Below are 8,780 nucleotides of genomic sequence, written 5' to 3'. Positions count from 1 at the left end.
TTTCAGCGTGGTAGTAATTTTAGATGTTTTCAGTCCAGTCTGAAATGACCAGCCATGACTGTACAGGATTAATTGTGTCAGGGATTAAAGTGTTCTTCTAAAATACATTAAGCCCAAGGATGAAGTTGAAGTCAATGCTGTAATATTAGTTATTAAAATAAAAAATGGGAATTATAAATGGGGTAGGTGAAGAGAAGTATTGCCAGCTTAGTGCAAAAAATATCAGAAGCGAGTGAGAAGGCATTAACATTATAAGAAAGTCTCTAGAGAAGAGTATATGTGGAACATTATAATGAGCTATAGACTTGCACAACTTCATACCGCATATCGCCGCCTAAATGAGCATATAATACATGCATCAGTTTCTTATACTGGGACTCCCGGTCCAGTTTGACCAGCCATGTGCTGCAGTTTGTAATTAGTGCAGGCATTTCATTTCAGAGAAAGAGAGAGCAACTAGGGGACCATGAAAAGAAAGCGACCGAACAATAGTGAAAGAAATCAAGAAAAAAAAAATACAGAGAGACAGACATAATCTCACCAATCTGACACTGACCCTTTTCATTAAAGGCTGATTAAAACTTTTAAAAATGCTGTTTGCCCCTAGAAGACGATAACCTCTACAACACGAGACATTAAAGAATAATAACCATCTATAAAAAGGGACAAAGAAATTCTTGCCTGAGCTAGAAAAACCCAATTGAAACATTTTAGAAAATTAATGAAATTTTAGATCAAATGAATAATAAATTAGAAGAAAATGAATTATAAATGAGAAAAAAGTGCTCTTACTATCAAACAGTACTAAAGGAACATGTAATCCTCAACAAGCTTGAAGAAACAGGGTCAGGTTCAAGCCAGCGTATTGGTGCGCAAAAAACAAAGGTTTCTGCTCTACTCTGCTTTGAAGATAATTGAAACAACTGTACTACACAGGCCAGTTTTACAGTACTTGTTTTTATTTTCACCAACAACAATGGGATTTGTGCGGTTCTGCTCTTTTCACCAAAAAAATAATAGTAAAAAACACATCAAATACATACGTGCGCTCACATTCCTTGGTACTTAATGAAGTTCCTAAAAGCTCCATTAAAAATGAAACTCAAGAAAATATGCAAAATGTTTCATGTTGCTGAATTTCCTGTTGGCCCATTAAAAGTTGGGTCTTCTTCAAAGGAGCCATGAAATGAACTTCATCTTTGTTGCACAACATCAATCCAGCACTTAAAATGACCAAAATAATGAATAATCATACAATTATCTTTATCAATCACGAGCATGTTCCTGTACCAAAGGCTGCATTATTGCTGTCGAATATTAATTCTAATTTCAATTATTAATATTTTAATTATACAAATGAATTAAACATGAGAGGAGTAAGCAGAAATACTGGAAGATGCTCAACAAAATATTTGATAGAATCACCATGTTCGGGCAGTGGGAGAGATGCAAAGCTTCCTGAAGTTCTCATCACTGCAATATAAGTGATAATGACCTCTGAGTGAGTCTTCAAATTGCATTACTGTTGCGCGGTGCAATGATACACAGATCAATCTCCGTTATCATAACGGCAATATTTTGTACTCTGAGATATTGCCTGCCTGTTATCTGCTCTTGCCTGAGGAACAAAGAGTTTTATTGAGCCCAATAAACATGATTCTTTCAGGGTGGGGTGACTGCTGGCTGGTGGTCTTATTGGAGGGTGTTAAATGGCTCATTGGCACAAGGTTGTGGACGTGTGAAATGACAGTTCAGGGTGAAAGGCCATCAGTCAGTGTAAACAAATCACACGCTAATCAGTGGCTACTCACTGACAGAGAGTGGATGGAGTTTTAGTGGAGCCCTGCCGAGCCAATGTGTTGTGCAAAGTGTGTTTAAAAGTGCACCTGACACAATGGTGTGGATGTCCTGCGTAATACAAAGCCATTTACTCAGTCATGTCCCATGTGGGATGCTGCAGTCTGTAAGATTATGAAATAAAATGCTGAATTTTATGTTTGAGGTCTGCAAATGTTTATTTAATTTGTAGTTGCAACCAGTGTTAAGCTTGTCATTAACAATGAAGCTCAGATGGAAATTGCGCATCATGAGGATAATTAAATTATTGTGATAATTTCAAAGAAAAATAACACAGTAATATTAACAATGCACTATGAAAATCTAGAAAGAACATTTTATGTATTTGCTTAATTTGGCACTATATTGTCAACTAAAATGTTATTTTCGGCTGCCAAAATTAGTTGTCATTTTAGAAAAATTTACTATTTTACTAAATTGAGTCATTGAATATTTTCAACGAAATACAAAAAACTATGAAAAAAAAAAAACTTTAAAATTTCTGTAAAAAAAACAACAAAAAAAACATAATACTGGTAAAAACAAACAAAAATGCTTGATGGAATACAAACACCTTTAGAATGTTTCGACTGTCCTCTGAAGTGCATTACACAGACAACAAATAATGTGGAAAATGCTAAAAACCGAAAGACAGTTGATAAGAGAAATCTGACTGGCAGACTGCAGGCCGGTGCGGTCGAGTCTGGCAGATAATGAATGAATTGTCGGAGTGCCTGAGATGCCTTCCAATAAGACCTTCAGCGCAGGTTGTGATTTCTGCTATGTGTGGAGTCAACCACCAGCTCTCTGAATGAGATCATGTACTGCGTTCCTGAAGTGAACAATTATAATTGTATCCGACTCTACGGCTGAAAGCTGGGATGAACCGGTTCCTCTCAGTCTGTTCCTCTGTGGATACACGGATAGTGAGTTCGCCTTATGTTAGCAGTTAGCGTTATATGGTTTAGCACAGACCTCTCACTCACTTGGCCGTGGAGCAGCCAGACCCATCCGTGGGCTTGGGGGAAACTCACAGCGCTATAGGACTGTTAAAAGTAGATAATTGGAAACAGGAGGAAGTTGTCCTTACAACAGGCATCTACCGACGCGCAGCTTGTTACCAAAAGTGCTTTAATAATTAATGTAGTTCCCTTCCCTGTTCGACACTCTGTCTTTGATATAAGGTTACTGTGCTTGGGGTCCTGCTGAAGGACTAGGCTAAGCAGTCAAACCTTTTCAAGTCCTTCTTCTCTCTCTCTTGCCCAAACATGCACCCTGCCCTGCGTCTTTTCAGGAGCGAGGGCAATCAAGCACAGAAAAAAAATCTCTTCTCGTCTCTTTTTGGCACCATCAGCACATTTTGGTTTTTTAGCCATTTAATTGGCCTTGCTTATCCAATTATTCCACAGGTTACCCATCCTTTCTGTAAATTTCAGAGGAGAGAGTGTAAATCGAACAGTGTTTGAGTGTAAGGTCATTGACGAGTAATAGTGGGCCATCATTAGCAAAGGATGTTCAGGATGGGCTGAGGAAAAGCGTGTAATGCTCCCCTCAGTGGGAGGCTCAGGAAGAAGAATGAGAAAAAAATAATTATTGCATGCCTCCACTTTTAAAAGCATTCCCAGGGTTTGGCAAGGTCATCAAGGGTCGAGAATAGGCTAGTTAGTTGGTTGCATCATTAATGCTAAATGCCTGCCAGTTTGTTTGGGCTTTATTTATTTATTTTTTCTTTGTCAGTTGACACATTGTTTAATGAATACATAGAGGAACTATATGTAGACAATGTCAGTATATTTTTGTATCCATCCTGTAACATGGATTCAGTACTGTTTTTTGAGTATTATGGCAAGTGCACACTACAAGACTGAAGCTCACTGAACTTTCATGTTCTAAGTCGCCAGTAAAAAGATTCAGATTTTAGTCAACTTCCACTTCATGCAATGTTTTGTGATTCATTATGATGTATGTATAGCAGCATTAAAAGTGAAGTCATTCTTGTATGTAAAAATGTTGCATTTAAAAATGTATTTAAATCTACATTTATGACCAACAAATAAATTAACCAGATTCAAACAAATTCACACAATAATAATTTAAACCAGTTAGGGGCCGAGGCCCATAGGATGACTTTAAATTATTTAAATGACTATACTCAAATAATAATAATAATAATAATAATAATAATAATAATACACACACACACATCTAGAATCAAACAATGAAAATTAATTATTAATTGAAAATGAAATGAAAATGAAAATTAATTAATTAATTTACTGGTAACACTTTAGTATAGGCACCAATTCTCACTATTAATTAGTTGCTTATTAGCATGCCTGTTATTAACATAATGACTGTTTTATTAGTACTTATTCTGCACATATTCTGCATGATAATATTCTACATCCCTAATTCTAACCAATACCTAAACTTATCAACTATCTTACTAACTATTAATAAGCAGCAAATTAGAAGTTTATTGAGGCAAAAATTGTAGTTAATGGCTTGTTAATAGCAAGAATTTGACCTTAAAATAAAGTATGACTAATTTACCTATGTTGACATTCTGGCAATAATAAATTATAAGTTATATATAGTTATTGTTATTTTAATATCTTAGTATGCAGGGAGTGTCAAAAAGAATGAGAACCAGTGATGTAAACAATAACATACATTTAAATGAATAATTTTAAGTCTGAAAATATCTAAAGACTCTATAATCTCTGAAACACTGCCACCTCCTAGACTTCATAGCTTGTAACTTCAACTTTTTATGCATTTCTTTTTATGATTATGCCTTTTTATGATGCATATGTGTGAATCCATAGCATGCATTCTACGTATTTTTCTAGTGTTGTTGCTAATGTAAATGTGCTAAGGGTGCAGTCTCATCAATCATTGAGTCCTTTGTTGATTTCTCCTGTGAATATGAGCATGTGGCAGTGCTTTACATAACTAAATAATTATGAGTTCTGTATCTGCAGGTTTGCCTATGATTACATGTGTGGAGCTTTGCAGTTGTGCCGCACATGCTTGTGAATGCACAGAGGAGTCTGGGAAGGATTGTGCGGGGAGGTGCTATGCTGTGCCGTGTGTGTCTCTCCGTGGGCTGTGTTGTATGCAGGCCCATGCACAGCACCCTGTCAGTCAAGGTGGGGATCAGCTGTGGCCTGGGATGGGAGCATTAGCCCCCCGTGGTGCTCTCTCTCAGCGCCCCCTCCCCATCCTGCCCGATTTCCACCCCGTGCGCTTCCCGGAGCGCGGCCATGCTCCTACCTGTCTGCTTAATCTGGGATTTTCTCAAGATAATGCTGTTATTTCAGGCCAGTAGCAGGATTTCCCACAAGAAAGGCCCAGTTCAGCCCTTTTTTTCCTTCTGCCTAAATGTCATCTATTGTGCTGAGATATACAAGGGATTTTGTGGTGAGCGGTGCATGAGCAGAATTTTGACAGCATTTTAATATCCGTTATGATTGTTGTAAGACATCTCTGTTCTTTAAAACTCATTGGGAAGAGTCTATAGTGTAGCCACAATAAAGCTCTGTTATCTCTTACCGAGTCAGAGATCGCAGCAGATGAACTAGGATAGATCGCTCAATAATGAACAGCAAAGGAGGAAGATTCCAGTCTTTGTACAGACGTTGTCTAACTACTAGCCAGCATTGTGTGTATTACTGTAGATAGGCAGCTTTCAACACTATGGATTATGATAGCTGTCTTTATGTGTGCACTAGATTAGTGTATATACAGGTGCATCTCAATAAATTAGAATGTCGTGAATTAATGTTTGTGGCTTACCCTCCTTGTGAAGGGTGTCAGTGATTGTCTTCTGGACAACTGTCAGATCAGCATTCTTCCCCATGATTGTGTAGCCTAGTGGACCAAACTGAGAGACCATTTTGAAGGCTCAGGAAACCTTTGCAGGTGTTTTGAGTTGATTAGCTGATTGGCATGTCACCATATTCTAATTTGTTGAGATAGTGAATTGGTGGGTTTTTGTTAAATGTGAGCCAAAATCATCACAATTAAAAGAACCAAAGACTTAAACTACTTCAGTCTGTGTGCATTGAATTTATTTAATACATGAGTTTCACAATTTGAGTTTAATTACTGAAATAAATGAACTTTTCTACGACATTCTAATTCATTGAGATGAACCTGTACTAGATTAGGGCCCAAGGATTTAATTAGGAGAATCAAGGAAATCCTTCAGGAAGAGCTCGGATGTTTTCTGGATCTTAGCCTTCCTGAAAAAGTGTAAAAGTAAAGTAAACAAGTAACACTTTATAAAAAAGTTCTATACAAATATACAAAATAATAATGAATATTAAGATTAATTAATAATATTATTAATATTAATTGGTTAAATTTCATATCTACTCAAACTAAAATATTTTAATAAAAAGATAAATTTATATACACATTTTAATGTAAACTAAACATTAATTTAAATGAACAAACATGGATTAACTAGATTAATAAATGCTGTAAAAATATTTTTTCTTCATTTTTAGATCATAATACCTATTAAGTAATGACTTTAGTCGTTTGCATTGAACTTTCAGCTTTGTAACTTTGCAGATATTGTTTATGCTCAAACAGCAACATTACACACTAACTAACGTAAAAAAAGTGAAATCGCAATGAACCACCCCTTTAAGAGTCAACCACGCCTACCTAAAACGGCTCGTTCTAACACGCCCCCACATCGATGAGCTTTGTAAAAATTGACGCGTTTCAGAAAGGCGGGGCATAGAGGAGAAACAATAATGTACAGTATGTGGAAAATAATGTGTTTTTTGTACCTTAAACCGCATAAACACATTTCATTACACCAAATACACCAAATAATGTTCTTTTTAGCAACATCATATGACCCCTTTAAGGAATTGAATTTTATTTTAAAGTATTTCTATTTGAACATTTTTATGAAAATTCACACTAAACGGAAATACATTTTCCAATTTTCCAACATTATTAGAATTAGAAGCATAAAATACCGTGAAAACATATACACCACATAAATTTCTAGATGCTTATCAAAAAGGTAATTCTGCACTCTGGTCATTCTGAAATGCCAAATATTTTCATCAAAAATAATAAATAATAAAAATAAAATAAAATAAATTAAATTCATAATTTGAATGGAAACATAGCTTCACTAATACAACACAACTGGATGTCTCTAAAACAGCTGGATGTTGAATTAATTTTTATTCAATGTTTATAGCTCTCCAGCTCTGCTGAAGTAGTCAGTAAATGAGGATAAGTGCAGGCTTGTGTGTGCACCCGCTTGCGTGTGTGTGGGTCCTTTAGTAATAAGGCTGCCGTTTCTTTATGAATGAACCTTCCCTTTCATGTTTGTTCGAATGCCATATGGTTGACCACAAAACAGAACCCTCAAATCTTTTAAATAAACAGAAAGATTACAGTTCTGCTGTTGCCTTTGAAATGGTTTTGGAATGCAAATTGAGTCAGAAGGTCCAGCTGCGGTTACGTGCCTTAATAGGCTATAGTTTTAGCCAGCTGATTATTCCCCATTTATATACCTTCATTTGAAAATGTCAATTGGTTAAATCAAAGACGGAATGCCAGAAAAGCCAAACAGGTAACCACATAATGACAGCCAAAAGGCTTTCAGAAACAGACCACAGTGAAACAGTAAAAAAGAAGAAAACTAAGGAAGTATAGGGTTCCTCCTGCAACGCTAATGGCATTATAAGAGATAGATCAGATTCATACCGCTCTGACCGTGTCACAGCGTATACTTGCAAACCATTGTCTGCACATCTTTAGAGTAATAATGGAAACCGATGTGAAAATGAAGTCTCCAGCTATTCAGCACTAAGCATATAGCATTTTGTCCAAGCTAATCGTAAATTACAAACTAGACTCCAGCGGTGGCGTTTTTTTCCCCAACCTTCTCACAAATTTTGGTCTGTGTCCAGCCTCTGGGTTTGTAATTTGTGATTAGTGCAATGGGCAGGCCTTCATAATCTTAGGCCAGGTTTAAGGCAATATTTGAAGGCAGTTCGTGATCATGAAAAGCCAATTTCCTCCAGATGTTTCAGAGAAAAAAAAAGAAAAGGAAATCCAGATTTACCCAGATTTGAACCTTTGGCCCTCCGTACTAAAATTACACAAAGAATAAACGACAACTAAATCCTGGATGTTTACACTCGCAGCTTCTTACAGATGGACTGTTAGCCACACTGTGTGAATAAATACAGTCCACTGCAAGCAATAATGATTATAATTAAAAAAAGAGAGAAGTATATGATTTCAGCACATGCCAACTGCTCCTTGCATAGGAGCGACAGATTGTTCCAAACCAATTAGAGCTCCTTTTGTTTAGCTCAAGTTAAACACACAATCCTCCAAAGAAAGCAAGCGTCTTTTGATTTCTTTTGAGCGCTGGCGGAGGTGGCTGCAGACGGCTCCCCGCACAAAGAGAGGTGCAGTAACGATGCGCCAGGCTCGGCCCAGATGGCTCAGAGGCACTGCGACCTTGTTAGCACCTGCTCTGCGGGCCCTTTGTGTGGGCATGCCCGTGGGCACGGAGACGGGCACGCACCACAGACTCCACTCCTCCCAAACCTCCATCAGCTCTAATGAAGCGGCAGCTCTGCCCATCATCACTACCACCCTCAGCCCCTCGCATTACCCATCAGGACAACCCCCCCCTCAACAAAACCGATGGCGAACGGCAAAGACGTGATTTAAAATGAATCAACCATCTCAGGGCCCCCGAAATGTCATTATAATTAGATATGCAAATCTTCTTATCATCCCCCTGTGCCATGTATTAGAACGACTGCTTTAAGCCCTAAGGTTGCCCTAAAAATATTCAATTAATAAATGACTGGGTTTTGATGAACTTTGATTGTTTTGGGCCGTCTTCCAAGTTTACCTTATCAGGAAATTTCACCTTGATCCGGGTCTCA

This window comes from Sinocyclocheilus rhinocerous, unplaced genomic scaffold (assembly GCF_001515625.1).
Source record: "Sinocyclocheilus rhinocerous isolate Xijiao unplaced genomic scaffold, SAMN03320098_v1.1 scaffold1529, whole genome shotgun sequence".
Classification (NCBI taxonomy): Eukaryota; Metazoa; Chordata; class Actinopteri; order Cypriniformes; family Cyprinidae; genus Sinocyclocheilus; species Sinocyclocheilus rhinocerous.
The sequence above is the reverse complement of the archived record's forward strand: the minus strand, read 5'-3'. Positions refer to the sequence as shown.